We start from the raw sequence: 19,429 nt of genomic DNA, 5'->3' as shown, positions 1-19,429 counted from the left end.
AGAATGATACCATCGACGTGGTGGAACTAACAGACGTTAATCCCACATATGCGCACGTGCGGTACCCTGATGGCCGGCAGTCCACCATTTCACTCCGAGATCTGGCTCCCTGTCCAACCAGTCCCACGGACCCCACCGATAGAGGGATCCATAATAATGATGCTGACACTCTGCGCTCCTTTGAGGATGACACCCTACCCGGGACATCAAGGGATCTGCCGGCTACTTCACTGAATCAACTCGGGGAGCAGAGCGCTCCCCACGGGATGGCCACCCGAAGCCAGGACGCCGGACAATCACCAGCTACCAAGCAAGATGAAGCCAGCTCTGCGCCTGTGGGGACCCGTACCCAGAGTGATGATCTCCCCAGTCCCCCTCAGATCGATCAAGGCGACACAGGCCCGGTCAACCTACCTGTACGAATCAAGCGATCCAGGGACCAAGACACGGTCCAAGGAGATGTGCCTTCCAGCCACAAACAGAAATCGAAATGACTGCGGCTCTTCATGGTCCGTTATATCCTCTAGAAGGAAGTCGCGGGACTTCCAAATCTTTCAGGTGGGAAGAATGTCATTAATCTTACCATTCATGTAGAAATGACTCATGAGATAACACTGGGCGGCCAGCTGGTGGCGCCGTCCAAGGAAAGTATAAATACTCGGGCGTGGGCCCAGCTTGCTCAGGACGTTTTTGTAACCAGGAACTAGTGATGTAACTAGAGCTCATGGTTGTGAAACAGTTGATTAAAGCCTTGTTTTATACTCAAACCAAGTGCTTCGTAGTTTTCTTATGTCAATACTTATAAAACACCTTGGGATTTTCCTTTATTTTGCCCGCCAGTGTTTTTTCATGCCCCCTCTTCGCTCTCCTAATTTCTTTTTTAAGTACCCCCCTGCACTTTCTATACTCCTCTAGGGCTTCCACTGTTTTTAGTCCTTTGTATCTGCCAAAAGCCTCCCTTTATTTCCTAATCCATTCTTGTATATCCCTTGACATCCAGGGTTCCCTGGGCTTGTTGGTCCCACCCTTGACCTTTACGGGAACATGTTGGCGTTGTGCTCTCTATATTTCCTTTCTGAATGACTCCCACTGCTCTGATGTAGATTTTCCTACAAGTAGCTGATCCCAGTCCACTTTGGCCAGGTCCTGCCTTATCATATTAAAATCGGCCTTCCCCCAATTTAGAACCTTTATTTCCGGTCCATCTTTGTCCTTTTCCACGACTACTTTAAATCTCACCGAATTATGGTCACTGTCACCAAAATGCTCTCCTACTAACACTTCTACCACTTGCCCGGCTACATTCCCTAGAATTAGGTCCAGTATCGCCCCCTCTCTTGTAGGACTTTCTACATGCTAGCTCAAAAAGCTCTCCTGGATGCACTTTAAGAATTCTGCACCCTCTAAGACTTTCACACTCTGACTATCCCAGTTAATATTGGGGAAGTTGAAATCACCTACTATTATTACCCTATTATTTCTACACTTCTCTGAGATTTGTCTACATATCTGTTCCTCTATCTCCCCCTGACTGTTTGAGGGCCTATAGTACACTTGCAGCAAAGTGCTTGCCCCCTTTTTGTTTTTAAGTTCTACCCATCTGGCCTCATTAGAGGAACCTGCTAAGATATCATCCCTCCTTACTGCAGTAATTGACTCCTTGATTAATATTGCGACACCCCCTCCTCTTTTACACCCGCCTCTGTCTCACCTGAAGATTCTATACCCTGGAATATTGAGCTGCCAGTCCTGCCCCTCCCTCAACCATGTCTCTGTGATAGCAATAAGATAATACTCCCATATGTTCATTAACACCTTCAATTCATCTGCCTTACTCGCAAGACTCCTTGCATTAAAATAAATGCCATCCAGCCTTGCCATACTCCCTTGTACTATTACATATTTGCTCTGCCTTCCAGACTGACTTGTTTTTTTCCCTCTATATTTGGCTGTGCATCACCCCCTACTATAGCTCCACTCCGTATCCCATCCCCCTGCCAAGTTAGTTTAAACCCCCCCCCAACAGCACTAGCAAACCTCCCCGCAAGGATGTTGGTCCCGTTCCGGTTCAGGTGCAACCCGTCCGACTTGTACAGGTCCCACCTTCCCCAGAAGCAGACCCAGCAATCCAGGAAACTAAAGCCCTCCCTCCTGCACCAACTCTTTAGCCACGCATTCATCTGCTCTATCCTCCTATTCCTATACTCACTAGCACGTGGCACCGGGAGTAATCCAGAGATTACAACCTTTGAGGTCCTGCTTTTTAATCTGCTACCTAAATTCTTGTTGCAGGACCTCATCCCTCTTTCTACCTATGTCGTTGGTACCAATGTGAACCACAACCTCTGACTGTTCACCCTCCCCCTTCAGAATGCCCTGTAGCTGTTCAGTGACATCCTTGACCCTGGCAAGGGCGGTAACATACCATCCTGGAGTCACGTCTGCGGCCGCAGAAACGCCTGTCTGCACTCCTCACTATTGAGTCTGCTACTACAATTGCCCTTCCACTCTTACTCCTCCCCCCTTGTGCAGCTGAGCCACCCACAGTGCCGTGAACACGGCTCTGGCTGCACTCCCCAGAGGAACCGTTACTGTCACCATTTTCCAACACAGAAAACCGGTTGTTGAGTGAGATGCACTCTGGGGCTTTCCTAACTACCTGCCTGCCCCCCCCTTCTTCTGACTGGTGGTTTCCCATTCCCTCTCTGACTGCACTTTCTTAAGCTGTGGGGTGACCACGTCTAAAAAACGTGCTATCCACGTAGCTCTCAGCCTCGCGGATACACCGCAGTGCCTCCAGCTGACGCTCGAGCTCCGAAAACTGGATCTCAAGTTGGCGAAACCATTGGCACTTACCACACATGTGGTCTTCTTGACTGCAAGATGGTTGAATTCCAAATTCAGCTTGAAGGTGAGAGAGTTGGATCTCAAACCAGCGTACTAAGCTTAAATAAAGGAAACTATGAAGGTATGAGAGTAGAATTGACTAAAGCGGACTGGGAAAACAGATTAAAGTGCAAGACGGTACAAGAGCAGTGGTCTACATTCAAGGAGATATTTCACATCTTTCAAGATAAATATATTCCACTGAGGAAAAAGGGGAGTAAAAGAAAAGACAGCCATCCGTGGCTTAGTAAAGTAATAAAGGATAGTATTCGACTGAAAACAAGGGCATATAAATTAGCCAAATCTAGTGGGAGGATAGAAGATTGGGAAGCATTTAAAAGCCAGCAAACAATAACTAAAAGATTAATTGAGAAAGGGAAGATAGATTATGAAAGTAAACTAGCAAAAAATATAAAAACAGATAGCAAGAGTTTCTACAGCTATATAAAAAGAAAAAGGGTGGCTAAAGTGAACGTTGGTCCCTTAGAGGATGGGACTGGGAAACTAGTGGTGGGGAACATGGAGATGGCAAAGACACTGAACAAATATTTTGTATCAGTCTTTACAGTAGAGGACACTAAAAATATCCCAACACTGGACAAACAGGGGGCAATGGGGGTGGGGGGGGGGAGGAGCTAAACACGATTAAAATCACTAAGGAGATGGTACTCAGTAAAATAATGGGACTTAAGGTGGATAAATCCCTCGGACCTGATGGCCTACATCCTAGGGTCTTGAGAGAAGTGGCGGTAGGGATTGTGGATGCATTGGTGATCATTTTCCAGAACTCCCTGGACTCAGGAAAGGTCCCGGCAGATTGGAAAACTGCTAATGTAACACCCTTATTTACTTATTTAAGAAGGGAAGTAGACAAAAAGCTGGAAACTATAGACCAGTTAGCCTAACATCTGTGGTTGGCAAAATGTTGGAGTCCATTATTAAGGATACAGTAACAGAGCATTTGGATAAACATAATTTAATAGGACAGAGTCAGCATGGTTTTACGAAGGGGAAGTCATGTTTGACAAATTTGCTCGAATTCTTTGAGGATGTAACATACAGGGTGGATAAAGGGGAACCAGTGGATGTAGTGTATTTGGACTTCCAAAAGGCATTTGACAAGGTTCCACACAAAAGATTACTGATCAAGATAAAATATCACGGGATTGGGGGTAATATACTGGCATGGGTGGAAGATTGGCTATCTAACAGAAAACAAAGAGTTGGGATAAATGGTTCGTTCTCGGGCTGGCAATCAGTAACTAGTGGTGTTCCGCAGGGGTCAGTGCTGGGACTCCAACTCTTTACAATCTATATTAACGATTTGGAGGAAGGGACCGAGTGCAACATATCCAAGTTTGCCGACGATACAAAGATGGGAGGGAAAGCAGTGAGTGAGGAGGACATAAAAAACTTGCAAAAGGACATAGACAGGCTAAGTGAGTGGGCAGAGATTTGGCAGATGCAATATAATGTTGGAAAGTGTGAGGTTATGCACTTTGGCAGAAAAAATCAAAGAGCAAGTTATTATCTAAATGGAGAGAAACTGCAAAGTGCTACAGTACAAAGGGATCTGGGAGTCCTGGTGCATGAAACACAAAAAGTTAGTATGCAGGTGCAGTAGGTGATCAGGAAGGCCAATGGAATCTTGGCTTTTATTGCAAGGGGGATGGAGTATAAAAACAGGGAAGTCTTGCTGCAGTTATACAGGGTATTGGTGAGGCCACACCTGGAATACTGCGTGCAGTTTTGGTTTCCATATTTAAGAAAAGATATACTTGCTCTCGAGGCGGTTCAGAAAAGGTTCACTCGGTTGATTCCAGAGATGAGGGGGTTGACGTATGAGGAAAGGTTGAGTAGGTTGGGACTCTACTCATTGGAGTTCAGAAGAATGAGAGGAATTGTGAGGGGGCTTGATCGGGTGGATGCGGTGAGGATGTTTCCACTGATGGGTGAGATTAGAACTAGGGGGCATAATCTTAGAATAAGGGGCTGCCTTTTCAAAACTGAGATGAGGAGAAACTTCTTCACTCAGAGGGTAGTAAATGTATGGAATTTGCTACCCCAGAGAGCTGTGGAAGCTGCAACATTAAATAAATTTAAAATGGAGATAGACATTTTCCTAGCAGATAAGGGAATTAGGGGTTACGGGGACAGGGCAGGGAAGTGGACATGAGTCTAGATTCAGATCAGCCATGATCCTATTGAATGGCGGAGCAGGCCCGAGGGGCCGTATGGCCTACTCCTGCTCCTATTTCCTATTTCTTATGTAAGCATCTCGGAATTCCCACATGCTGCAGGCCATGCAACGCATGGGACTGAGGTCCCCTGACATACTTTTAATTAAAAAACTCTTACCTCAAATTTAAACTCTCCGATTCTCGCTCTCCCGAACTACCTTAACTATGAACTACCTTAAAAGAAATAGACTTAAAATTGAAGAAAAAAAAGGCACTCACACACTACTCACCAATCAACTTCTTCCCCTACACCGGCATCACTTTGGAACACGTATATCTTTTAATCTACACCAAGACACTTAAATTTAGATGCCCAAGTTTGGAAAAAAGCAAGAAATAGAGAAATACTCACCAACCAACCAATCACAACCTGCTTTCTGGTGACGTAACACTTCGATTACTTTTTAGTTCTTTACACTCACCTGTCCTTTGTATCTCAGCCGCTCCCGTTGCTTTACTACCGCCGAGGTCTCACGCTCTCCAGCCGCTCCCGCTGTTTCTATTACCGCCGAAGTCTCGCGCTCTCCAGCCGCTCTCGCTGCTTTTACTACCGCCGAAGTTTTGCGCTCTCCAGCCGCTCCCGCTGCTTTACTACCGCCGAAGTCTCGCGCTCTCCAGCCGCTCCCGCTGCTTTTACTGCCGCCGAAGACTCACGCTCTCCAGCCGCTCCCGCTGCTTTACTACCGCCGAAGTCTCGCGCTCTCCAGCCGCTCTCGCTGCTTTTACTACCGCTGAAGTCTCGCACTCTCCAGCCGCTCCCGCCGCTTTACTACCGCTGAAGTCTCGCGCTCTCCAGCCGCTCCCGCTGCTTTACTACCGCCGAAGTCTTGCGCTCTCCAGCAGCTCTTGCTGCTTTTACTGCCGCTGAAGTCTCGCGCTCTCCAGCCGCTCCCGCTGCTTTACTACCGCCGAAGTCTTGCGCTCTCCAGCAGCTCTTGCTGCTTTTACTGCCGCTGAAGTCTCGCGCTCTCCAGCCGCTCTCGCTGCTTTACTACCACCGAAGTCTTGCGCTCTCCAGCCGCTCCTGCTGCTTTACTACCGCTGAAGTCTTGCGCTCTCCAGCCGCTCCCGCTGCTTTACTACCGCCGAAGTCTCGCGCTCTCCAGCCGCTCCCGCTGCTTTTACTGCCGTCGAAGACTCGCGCTCTCCAGCTGCTCCCGCTGCTTTTACTGCCGCCGAAGACTCGCGCTCTCCAGCCGCTCCCGCTGCTTTAATACCGCCGAAGTCTCGCGCTCTCCAGCTGCTCCCGCTGCTTTTACTGCCGCTAAAGACTCGCGCTCTCCAGCCGCTCCCACTGCTTTACTACCACCGAAGTCTTGCGCTCTCCAGCCGCTCCCGCTGCTTTACTACCGCCGAAGTCTTGCGCTCTCCAGCCGCTTCCGCTGCTTTACTACCACCGAAGTCTCGCGCTCTCCAGCCGCTCTCGCTGTTTCTACTACCGCCGAAGTCTCGCGCTCTCCAGCCGTTCCCGCTGTTTCTATTACCGCCGAACTCTCGCGCTCTCCAGCCACTCCCGCTGCTTTTACTGCCGCCGAAGACTCGTGCTCTCCAGCCGCTCTCGCTGCTTTTACTGCCGCCGAAGACTCGTGCTCTCCAGCCGCTCTCGCTGCTTTTACTACCACCGAAGTCTCGTGCTCTCCAGCCGCTCTCGCTGTTTCTACTACCGCCGAAGTCTCGCACTCTCCAGCCGCTCCCGCTGTTTCTATTACCGCCGAAGTCTCGCGCTCTCCAGCCACTCCCGCTGCTTTTACTGCCGCCGAAGACTCGTGCTCTCCAGCCGCTCTCGCTGCTTTTACTACCACCGAAGTCTCGCGCTCTCCAGCCGCTCTCGCTGTTTCTACTACCGCCGAAGTCTCGCGCTCTCCAGCCGTTCCCGCTGTTTCTATTACCGCCGAAGTCTCGCGCTCTCCAGCCGTTCCCGCTGTTTCTATTACCGCCGAAGTCTCGCGCTCTCCAGCCACTCTCGCTGCTTTTACTACCGCCGAAGTCTCGCGCTCTCCAGCTGCTCCCGCTGTTTCTATTACCTCCAAAGTCTTGCGCTATCCAGCCGCTCCCGCTGTTTCTATTACCGCCGAAGTCTCGCGCTCTCCAGCCGCTCCCGCTGCTTTTACTGCCGCCGAAGACTCGTGCTCTCCAGCCGCTCTCGCTGCTTTTACTACCACCGAAGTCTCGCGCTCTCCAGCCACTCTCGCTGTTTCTACTACCGCCGAAGTCTCACGCTCTCCAGCCGTTCCCGCTGTTTCTATTACCGCCGAAGTCTCGCGCTCTCCAGCCGCTCTCGCTGCTTTTACTACCGCCAAAGTCTCGCGCTCTCCAGCCGCTCCCGCTGTTTTACTACCGCCGAAGTCTCGCGCTCTCCAGCTGCTCTCGCTGCTTTTACTACCGCTGAAGTCTCGCGCTCTCCAGCCGCTCCCGCTGTTTTACTACCGCCGAAGTCTCGTGCTCGCCAGCCGTTCCCGCTGCTTTACTACCGCCGAAGTCTCGCGCTCTCCAGCCGCTCTCGCTGCTGTTACGACCGCCGAAGTCTCGCGCTCTCCAGCCGCTCCCGCTGCTTTACTATCGCCGAAGTCTCGCGCTCTCCAGCTGCTCCCGCTGCTTTACTACCACCGAAGTCTCGCGCTCTCCAGCCGCTCCCGCTGCTTTACTATCGCCGAAGTCTCGCGCTCTCCAGCCGCTCCCGCTGCTTTACTATCGCCGAAGTCTCGCGCTCTCCAGCCGCTCTCGCTGCTTTTACTACTGCCGAAGTCTCGCGCTCTCCAGCCGCTCCCGTTGCTTTTACTACTGCGGAAGTCTCATGTTTTTGGATTTTCAACTATTTTATCATATAAGGATTTGGGTATGATCTATGTTGAAATGTTAAATTTAAGTTAAAGTGAATCTTTAAAATTCAGTTTGCAAGCAGAGCTGGAGAAGGGATGGGATGCATAGTTCGGCCAAAAGGATGGTGGCTGGAATATTACCAGTCTTCTGATCTAACAAAAGAGGAGGGAGTGGTTAAGCCTTTCCTGTGAGCCATTCAGGCTCATTGGGCTAGAAATTTATCTACTTACTGCCACTCTGTAGTGTGATGAAATGGCAATACAACGGCGGCGGCCACTCTTTCGCCAACTGGTGGGTCCCGCGGCGGCCGCCATATTTATGTCCCCTTTTGCGCTGCTGGTAACTGGTAGCACCCTGAAAGAAAAAATGGCAGCCTGGTGACGTCAATTGGTGTGCAACGCCGACTTAACGTCACCAACGCGAACTTCGACCCTAGCATTGAATTCAGCACTGGGTCCTAAGCATGCCAGTTAACCTGTTTTTAACTTTTTTTTTTGATTTTATTGAAGTGGTGGCTTGCTGCAATAGATGTGAAAGGTTTTTAAGTGTGTAGTGTGTGCTGCTGGAAGCTTGCAAGGGCTCGGATGGTAAATGAAGGCCTTTGAGAAGACAAAACATGCTGTGAATACTCAGCAGGTCATGCAATGTCTGTGGAAAGAAAAACAGAGTTCACAAGGTCTCAGGTCGAGATGCTGCCTGACCAGCTGAGTATTTCCAGCATTTTATGCTGTCATTTCACATTTACAGCATCCGCTTGCAGAGGGAAGAGGAAGGCACAGAAGAGGAGGAAGCAGAAGAGGAGGAAGCAAAAGGAAGGATGCAACCCAGACAGCTCCTTTGTGGCCATGATAGCTGGGATGGAATCATCCACCTGCGGTCCCAGTGACTACAACCCCAATTCCCCTTTCAAAATAAGTCCCATATCTTACCTTCCATCTGTTACTGACCATCACAGCGTCCTCTTGGTCACGATGCTGAAGTAAAAGCCACCACAAAACAAACTTTCCAATCCACCTATATATGTCTAGCCATCCAATGTGATGTCAAGAAATCAAATCATTACCCATATGCATTCCTTAGTGACTGTCTTATGTGTGCCTTTGCCTATCCTACTGATGTCATGCAGTGCTGCCCCAGTGGCTGCAGCGTGTCTGGTGGAAGGCTGCTGACCTTCAGTGGGGGACACTGCAAATGTCCTTGCTGGTTGACCTTGAGGAGTTGCTGGCTGGAAGTGTCAAATCAATCTTCTGTTCTTGTTCTTCTTTACTCGCCTCTCCCTCTTCTTGGTCACCCACTGGCTGGGCAGGCTGCATTTCTTGGGTGTGTGAAATGAGGAAGGCACAAGGGTGGAGTTGTGGTGAGGGGAGGGTGGGAAAGTCTGAGGTGCATGCCAGAAGGAGAATAACATATGAGGATACCAGCATCTTGTATCCTTTCAGCCCCACCGCTGGCCAAGGGCTCAGCTATGCCCCTGCCAAGAATGGCCTGCACCGTCTCCTCCAAGGGGGTGAGGTAAGGCTAGGAATGAGAGATGTGCCTCGTGATTGGTGCATATTGTTGGTAGGTAAGTGATTGGGGGGGTTGTACATTGAGCAGTGTGTGAGGCTAGTGGTGCACTTGGTAGGAGACGGCTTTTGAAGATGCATTCACTGACCTTGACCAGTGGTCTCAGGTCATGAAGCTTCTTTGGGCACTGGAGCCAGGTGGTGGGGGTGACACTGCTGGCAGTGACGGCCTTGGTGATGTACTCTCACATCCTTCTTTCTGGAGGACCTCCTGGCCCTTGTGGATAGAGGGCCTGTCTTGCAGTGTTGACCCCCTGCACAAAGCTGGAGTGCTGTGTGCGAGACCCTGGGTGCCCCTTCCCTGGCTTACTGAGCCATTTGTGTTAGTGCTGAGGCAGTTTTTCCATTTGTTGAGGTTAGGAAGGTAATTCAGCTTTAAGAGCTGAATATTCACATTTGGGACTTCTTTTTAATGTTAAATATTTTTTAAAAGGCAGAAAGGGCTGAAAGCTGCATTGTTTCACTTCATTTTAATGGGCCAGAAATTCGGGTCGGGTGCTTGCCGCGCGTGCAAGCCCCCAATGAGCACTTACCCGGCGCGCTGACATTTAAATCCTGGCCCGCAATGCATTTCCCCTCACTGGCCAGCTTGAGGTCCTGCCGCGCTGTGCGTGCGTGACCCAGCGGCGTACTTAGTGCGATGAGCCGGCTGGGATCACGTGGGCACTGGGCAACCAATGGGAGGTTGCAAAAGTTCATTCATAAGTTTGACAGGGAGAGCTGTCAAACTCATGAAAACTGCTGGCCCCAAAACACTACTTAAACCTGAAAGAAAATTAAAAAAAACATTGCAATACTTAAATGAACCATAAATAACTATGAAAAACTATTTTAAACAATTTTAAAATTTGAAAAAATTTTTTTTATAAAAAATCGGGGCTAAAACTAAACTTACCTTGCTGTAAATTCTTTAAAAATAACAAACCTGTGGGGAAAAAAATTCTAAATTGTACTAAAAGCCCACTTACCTGTAAAACTAAGTACTTACACTTGTTTTTTCCTCGCGTAAAAACCGGAGGCCTTTACACACGCGCAACTCTGAAAAAAAAAGGGAATTTCACTGCGCACGCACTGCCTGTGCAGTCGCGCGCGCTGTGCCTCTGAACCCCTTCGTTCAGAGGACTGGAAATGCCGGCGTTCCCCGCATGCGCGATGTTTCCTGAACGCCGGCATTTCATCCGGCCAGATGCGTGAGTACCCAGACCATACTCACGCATTTGGACCCGAATTTCTGGCCCAATATGTATTGCATCAGTGTGCATGGCCCCTTTAATTCTCAGACCTCTTCATTACCCACAATTCCTTGCTAGTTCCACAGCCTTAATACCAGAGGCTGTGGGAAGCTCGAACGCCACTTCTGCACAGAAACTTTGCCTTGGAAACCTCCAGCAATGCCACCTGGCTGGCGTTGCACGGAAGGCAAGCACTGCGCCACCAATCTCCATGCCCCCCAGACCAATTTTGCTCTGTTAGCGTTGTGGCCATTAGCTTATCACAGGCAACTTTAGCTCACAAACACGAATTTCTCCCCCATTGTGTTGGGGTATCACTATTCATTGTGGCAATAGCAGGAATTATTTTTAAGGAGCCCACATCTGGGGCAGCAACGGGGCAATGGTAGCAGGATTAAATGGCAGATCAACTGACCAACCCCTGGACAGGGAAGGAGGCAGAGGTCAAACTGCCAAACTTCTTGTCCAGAGACAAGACAAAGGAAATGGGCAAATTCACAGTCAAGGTCAATTGGTAATTTCAGCTGGGAGAGGCAAAGTAGGACCTTGGCCAGTCTACCTTAAGAGAGCTGACCAGGCCTATGACAAGCCTGGTCTGATTCAGTAATGGGGCTGATCAAAATCAAACATTATTTAGCCAGTTAAACAGGTCAGCATGAACGTGTTCTTTATTATAAGAAGTTATGTTGAAGTAAGGTGAGATTTGCTCTAACTGTTATTCCATGTGTTCATTTATTGACTGGGAAATAAAACTGCTTAGTGATTTGTACCTGCCTTCAGCTCACCGAATTGTTAATCAGTCTGCCTTTCAGAAGATTGAAGCAGTGCTTGTGAGAACATGTGCAGAGGATTAAGGTATCCAGTCCCTATAGCAAGAGCATCTCTTTGTTACAGGCCCTGAACCACTCTACTGCACACCTAGATATTGGGTAGTTAATGCAAACTCCTTGTTGTAAAGGATGCAGGGTCCCCTGTGGGAAAGACCAGTAACAATTACCTGAGAGGGTAGACTTGAAATTTGTATTAGTCTCCATTCATAAAATATTAAAGTTACAGTGAACAGAAATTGAGGCAGTATTGCATTGCTTTAATACAAAAAGAAAATACTGCAGATGCTGGAAATCTGAAATAAAAACAGAAAATGCTGGAGATACTCAGCAGGTCAGGCAACACCTGTGAAGAGAAAAACAGAGTTAACGTTTCAGGTCGATGACCTTTCGTCAGAACTGGAAAAAAGCAGACCTTCCCTTTTGTTCTTTCATCCCCTCCCCCCTTTCCCAGCCCCTACACTTGCTTAAAAATCTGTTCCATTTCCTGCTTTTTTCCAGTTCTGACGAAAGGTCATCGACCTGAAACGTTAACTCTTTTTCTCTCTTCACAGATGCTGCCTGGCCTGCTGAGTATCTCCAGCATTTTCTGTTTTTATTGCATTGCTTTAATGTTGTCCCATAACTTTATATTGCTCTTGTACATTTGTCTCAATTTGATTTTCTTTTTTATTCGTTTATGGGATGTGGGCGTCACTGGCAAGGCCAGCATTTGTTGCCCTTGAGAAGGTGGTGGTGAGCCGCCTTCTTGAACCGCTGCAGTCCATGTGGTGAAGGAACTCCCACAGTGCTGTTAGGGAGGGAGTTCCAGAATTTTGACCCGGTGACGATGAAGGAACGGTGATATACTTCCAAGTCAGGATGGTGTGTGACTTGGCGGGGAACTTGGAGGTGGTGGTGTTCCCTTGCGCCTGCTGCTCTTGTCCTTCTAGGTTCAAGGATGATTCATAATTATTTCTGTTAACAGCTAGAGATGGAATTGAGCTGTTTGATAAATTTATTTTTTGTTCTGGATTTGGTGTTGGTCTTTGTAGTGAAGTGAGGTCTGTAACGTCCATGTGTAATTGAGACACGGACTGCAGGAGTTGGTTATAACAGGTGTTTACTGAATGGAGACAAAACTGGAACTACTATACAAAGTTACTACACAGGCTTATATACAGGGGTGGTCACTACTGGTACTGCAGTACACAGGGGCTGCAGAATATAGTTCCTTCTTCAAAGTACATACACTACAAGGTCAAGACCCATAAGTCTGGACAGAAGGAAGGCCATCGGATGGTGATAGTAAGGGCTGAGGTAAGGATTGTGGGACTTGTTGTATTGGTGAAAGGATGAATGGTTCATGTGAAGCGCTCTTTGATGAGCTGGTCACGAGAGCTCTGGCAGCTAGGGGCACTGGTGGTCGATGCCGCTCCTGCTCCTCCTCCTGCTGCACTTCTTGTTGCCCAGGCAGTGATAAGAGCTGGTCGTTCATGATGGAATATATGATGCACACAGCAGCTGGCCACAAATCTGGATGCCCGCTCGGGTGTAGTCCCAAACGGTCCAGACAACAGAAGCATTGCTTGAGCACGGCCATTGATTGCTCGATCACGTTCCTTGTGGTGGCATGGCTCTCATTGTAGACTAGCTCTGCAGCTGTGCCCAGGTTCCTGACCGGAGTCATGAACCATGTTTGGAGGGCATAGCCTTGTGGCCCAGTAGCCAGCCTGTAACTTGGCGGTCTGGCTGGAATAAAGGTGGCACAGAAAGCTGATTTCTCGGTTGATTTTGGTCTTTTTTGATGCTATGCAAATGTAAAGAATGTTTCTTATTGGCTGAGAACTGTTGTGAAATCATCTTGTATGAGCACCACTTCATGTAATATATTGAGGTGGGGGGTCAAGAGGAGAAGGACTGACAAAACAACATTCTCCCTATCCGGGTTCTATACTGCCTCCAGTTACGTTGCTACATATCCAGTGTATGAAATTACATTGCTTTTGTCAATCGCTCCAATGATCATTTGCATCCTCCATTTCCAAAATCGATTAACCAATACCATCTCCTTTGTTACTGACAAATTACATGGGCCCAGATATTCCGATCGCAAGCCTCCCGCGGGCGGAGGGCTGCGATCTGGAAAAATCTGCACCCTTACCTGAGGGCTCCCGGGAGACGCACAGTTCCGATGCTGGGCCTCTCCAAACTGCCGGTGCGCAGGGCCCACGTATCCCAGAGGCGCAGGTAGCTTGCAGCGTCCCTGGGATTACGTGGGCCATGGGGAACCAATCACGGAAGGGAATCTCCCTTCATACATTTTGACAAGAAGACCTGTCAAATATATGAATGGAGATCACCCCCAAAACATAGTAAAGCATTAAATAAATTTGGAAAAAAATCACATTTTTAAAATGACTTGAAAGTACGATAAATTAACTATTTTAAACAAAACAAATAATTAAAGTTTTTTACGGGGCTAAAAATAAACTTACCTTTTTTTAAAGTATTTTTAAATGATAAATCAGTGGAAAAATTATTTTTTTTCAAACTTTTTTTCAACTCTTATCCTGGTAAAAGCAGGCCTTACGCCTGGTAAAAGCAAGAATTGTAAGAGTTTTCTGTGGGTGGAGGGTCTCCAAAAAGCGGAACTCTCCGCCCGCAGAGCCCCTGCTCCAGCGCAGCCGGAGGATCTGTCAAGAACTTTCTTGACAGATCGGAAATGCTGGTTTCCAGCGCATGCACAGTGCATGCCTAAAACCGGCATTTCCGATGTCCCTATGGGTGGGTACTCAGCGCGTACCCACCCGTAGGGATCGGAATATCCGGCCCATGATTTCTTAAAATCACTCGCAGTGGCAATCTTCATAAACACAACAATCTGATCATTCAAAACACAAAGGGCCTTGATAAAAGGCCATAGTAAAAATTGACCTTGATTAACAGTATGGGATAAAGCATGTCGAAACTTATCATGTTCATCTGAAATTCCTCTCAACTTAATTATAGAGGACGTAACATACTTATTTTTAAATTGACTAATGCCTCTACAAAAATAGAGAGAGGAATTTCAGACAACTACGCTGACCATTTATACACCAGTCCTGCAGTTTCCAGTCTAAGGGCTCAGCTTACCTTTGGTGCGTAAAAGGTCAAAAAGCAAACTTAATTATTTGCACCAAACAATGACCTCAATAAATTTGAGTCTGTGACATTGTTAAAATTTTCAAAATACAAAATCATGAGCATTTATAATGCATGCCGTGTAACAATTAAAATAACAGCAAACACCCAGTAATTAAATAACAGCAAGCACCCAGTAATTAAAAGCTTACTTGCTGAATAAGCTGTGGACATTAATATTAAGTGATGGCTTTAAGATCATCTATTCACTACTATTTCATATTGGAACTTACTGCTCTTGTGTCATAGTCTTCCTCTCACCCACACGTTTCAGAGGCAGCAGGATGAAGTGAAACCTTAGATTAGAAAGATTATACTGAAAGCAAATTCTTTGGTTCCTCTGGGATTGCTCTAATAAGAAAAAAAACACAGACTTTTCCAGCAGTTGCCAAGCCTTCACGCCAACAGTCCAACAGGTCAAAATTGTATCACCTACCAGAACACTCTTTAAACAGCAGTTTCTGTGCAGTTGTGTGGCTAATTTTGCATGATGTCATCTTCAATTTATCATAGAAATATTAAATCTGATATATATATATATATAATATTGTACTTGCAGATTGGTAATTGAACACTAGAGGGCCACCTGATGTGACCAAGCATACTGTAATAATTACAATCCTGGGTCTCCTCTTACATTGAATGTTATCCAGAGAGAATGGCCCAGATTATGTGGTCAGCGGCGAAGGAACGACAAGCTGCCCACAAGGTTTTCTCAGGCTTTTGAGTGGAGACCTGCTCTAATCTGGTGTCTGATCCAGCACAGTGCCCTTTGCAGGGGATCTGAGGTGTCTGTGAGCAGTCTCTTCAACCAATCACAGGGGATCTGAGGTGTTTGTGAGCAGTCTCTTCAACCAATCAGATTGAAGAATCCTCACTGAGCCACACAGAGTCTAAATCAGGAAGTATAAATTAGATTTAAATCATAAAATCATAGAAATTTACAGTACAGAAGGAGGCCATTCGGCTCATCGTGTCTGTGCCGGCCGAAAAAGAGCTATCCAGCCTAATCCCACTTTCCAGCTCTTGGTCCGTAGCTTTGTAGGTTACGGCACTTCAAGTGCATATCCAAGTACTTTTTAAATGTGATGAGAGTTTCTTCCTCTACCACCCTTTCAAGCAGTGAGTTCCAGACACCCACCACCCTTTGGGTGAAAAAAGTTCTCCTCAACTCACCTCTAATCCTTCTACCAATTACTTTAAATCTATGCCTCCTGGTTATTGACCTCTTTGCTAAGAGAAATAGGTCCTTCCTATCCACTCTATCTAGGCCCCTCATAATTTTATACACCTCAATTAAATCTCCCCTCAGCCTCCACTGTTCCAAAGAAAACAACTCCAACCTATCCAATCTTTCCTCATAGCTAAAATTCTCTAGTCCTGGCAACATCCTTGTAACTCTCTTCTGTATTCTCTCTAGGGCAATCGCATCTTTCCTGTAATGTGCTGACCAGAACTGTACGCAGTACTCTAGCTGTGGCCTAACTAGTGTTTTATGCAGTTCAAGCATGCTCTTATATTCTATGCCTTGGCTAATAAAGGAAAGTATCCCATATGCCTTCTTAAACACCTTCTACCTGTCCTGCTACTTTCAGGGATCTGTTGACATTCATTCCAAGGTCTCTCTGTTCCTCTACAATTCTCAGTATCCTACCATTTATTGTGTATTCCCTTGCCTTGTTAGCCCTTCCCAAATGCATTACTTCACACTTCTCCAGATTGAATTCCATTTGCCACCTTTCTGCCCACCTGACCAGTCCATTGATATCTTCCTGCAGTCTACAGCTTTCTTCCTCACTATCAACCACACGGCCAATTTTTGTATCATCTGCAAACTTCTTAATCATACCCCCTACATTATACATGTACAGAAAGCAAAGTAAAGACTGGGAAAGACATATGGGATTAAGAAAGAGCGATAAAAGAGAGACAGAAAAAAATTAATTTAAATTTAATTTTTAAAAAAAATCTCCAACATTATTAACTTCTGAAGGAATGAGACTCCATACTTGTAAAGTTAAATTTTCAGGACCAGAGAGATTGTTTGGCAGTAATTGTATCTTAACACGCCGTTAAAAATTTACTTACTCCTGAATGTACCAGTCCTAATGCTTCCTGGCATCTTTAGTGGGGAACTAGTGGGCAAGCACCCTAACTTCACATCATTGCATTGATTTCAGTGCCGAGTCTATTGGCGAGGATTGTTATAGCGCACCCTATGGAGGAGCAGGGTATCTCTGACAGCAAGTTACGGATTTCCGTGTTTTACTGCACATGTGTGGATGTCAGAAGTTGCTGTCCGATTTACTTTGTTATAACAGTGAGCGCTGTTAGCCTCACCGTTATTATCTATGCAAAATCTGGGCCATTGTTCCAGAGAATCTGAATTACATTAGCGCACCAACAATCATTTAGGTTTATTCGCCATCTTTGTCTTCATTTTGGTAGGTTCACTATTCCTCCTCTCCCACTGCACAAACACTCTCATTCAATTCACTAGTCCCTGTTTGAGAGAGCCTGTTTCTGGGTCTCTGATAATCTTCTTCTGCAACCAACGAATAGGAACTATGTGAGAAAGGACTAGTTTGTCTCCTCCAACTATTTTTCTTCCTTCCCTATGGGGTAACACCTTACTCCCGTTGCCAATTCCAATAAATGCTCCAGCTGAGATCAGGAACACCAAAGATAATTTTGTAGTGTTGCACATTACTGCACCAGTGTGCTGCATCACTGGGACTATAAACGGAAGTCTAATTTTTATTAAACAGTTCACAGTTTTAATATAATAATGTTGAAAAGGAACATTTTGCAGGCGAAGAAATCAATTTCCATCTTTATTTTCTCTTGCATGTTCTATAGTGTCAGCCTTGGCTCAATGATAGCACTCTTGTCTTCTGAGTCAGAAGGTTGTAGGTTCAAGCTTCACTCCAGAGACTTGAGCCCATAATCTAGACTGGCACTTAGTGCAGCATTCCCTCAATACTGCACTCGTCAGAGGTGCCATTAAATCGAGGCCCTGTCTGCCCTCTCTATAAAAGAACGGATGGGACGATTTGAAGAAGAGCAAGGGAGTTTACCCAGTGTCCTGGCCAATATTTATCCCTCAACCAACACCTAAAAAATTATGATCTTATCATTTATTCATTGCTGTGGGCAATTTTGGCTGCTGCCTTTCCTACAGTACAACAGTGACTACACTTCAAAAGTACTTTGTTGGCTGTAAAGCATTTTGGGACATCCTGAAGTCGTGAAAGGCGCTATATAAATACAAGTTCTAGAAATCTCTTGGTAATTAAATCTCATTGCAAACAAGAGCAGAAGCTGAGATGGTGGAAGAATGGGAATACCCAAAATAACTCCGCTCTATTTGTCACTCTCAACAGCTTACAATTGAGGCGTTGGTGGACCGGAAGCCAATGTAGTTCAGCGAACACAGGGGTGATGGATGAGTGGGGCTTGATGCGTTTTAGAATATGGGCAGCAGAGTTTTTTTTATGAGCTCAAGTTTATGGAGGGTCGAAGATGGGAGGCTGGCCAGAAGTATTTTGGAATAGTTGAGTCTGGAGTTAACAAAGGCATGGATGAGGGTTTCAGCAGCAGATAAGCTGAGGCAAAGGCGGAGACCAGTGATGCTGCGAAGGTGGAAGTAGGCGGTCTTTGTGATGGAGAGGACATGGAGTCAGAAGCTCAGCTTGGGGTCAAATAAGATGCAAAAAATCTGTTTCCGTCTGAGACAGTGACCAGGAAAGAGGATAGAATTGGTGGTGAGGGAAGTGAGTCTGTGGCAGGGGCGGAAGACAATGGCTTTGGTCTTCTCAATGTTTAATTGGAGGAAATTGCAGCTCATCCAGGACTAAAGGTCGGACAAGCAGTCTGACAACGCAGAGACTGTGGAGGGGTCGATAGAGATTGTGGTGAGGTAGAGCCAGTGTCGCAGCGTACATGCGGAACCTGATGTCATGTCTTTGGTTGATGTCACCAAGGGGTAGCACATAGCTAAATAGGAAGGGGGTCAAGGACAGATCCTTGGGGAACTCCAAAGGTAATGGTGCAGGGGCGGGAAGTGAAGACATGGCAGGAAATTCTCTGACTACGACTGGATAGGTAAATGTAGAACCAGGTGAGGGTAGTCTCACTCAGCTGGATGACAGTGGAGAGGCATTGGAGGAGGATGATGTAGTCACCCGTGTCAAAGGCTGCAGAGCGATTGCGCACCGAACACAAGTGATATTCTTGCCAAGAGGCCATCTCATTGTGCTTTGGATTTGCAACAGCTGCAGTATAATTCCAGGCTAGTGCAAAGGTGAGGTTTGAAATTGCACCAGGGAAGTTTAAAAATTTTGTTGGAAACCTTTTTAATATTACAAGGTGGTGGAAACTTGTATGTTCACTTTAATATTAAAACTGGATACCTGGGGAGTGAAGCATATACAGAGTTGCACTGCTACTGCACCACAATGCACCCACCCAATGAAAAGGAAAATCAGGCGGGGTGTATAACAGGCGACCGATCGGATACCTCCAGTTTTCTGCCCCTGCCGAAGTTGAAAGTTACCCTTATGCCTCAGACACATTTATAATACACATATACTGAAAAGAATAACTCCTTATTATATTGTGGCGGAGACCACATAGGGACAATAACACAATTCACAATGTATAGCCAATGTGGTTATATGTACCTAAACACAATT

This window comes from Somniosus microcephalus, chromosome 2 (assembly GCF_052327205.1).
Source record: "Somniosus microcephalus isolate GS21.2 chromosome 2, FLI_Smic_1.0, whole genome shotgun sequence".
Taxonomy (NCBI): domain Eukaryota; kingdom Metazoa; phylum Chordata; class Chondrichthyes; order Squaliformes; family Somniosidae; genus Somniosus; species Somniosus microcephalus.
Note: the sequence above shows the minus strand (reverse complement) of the source record.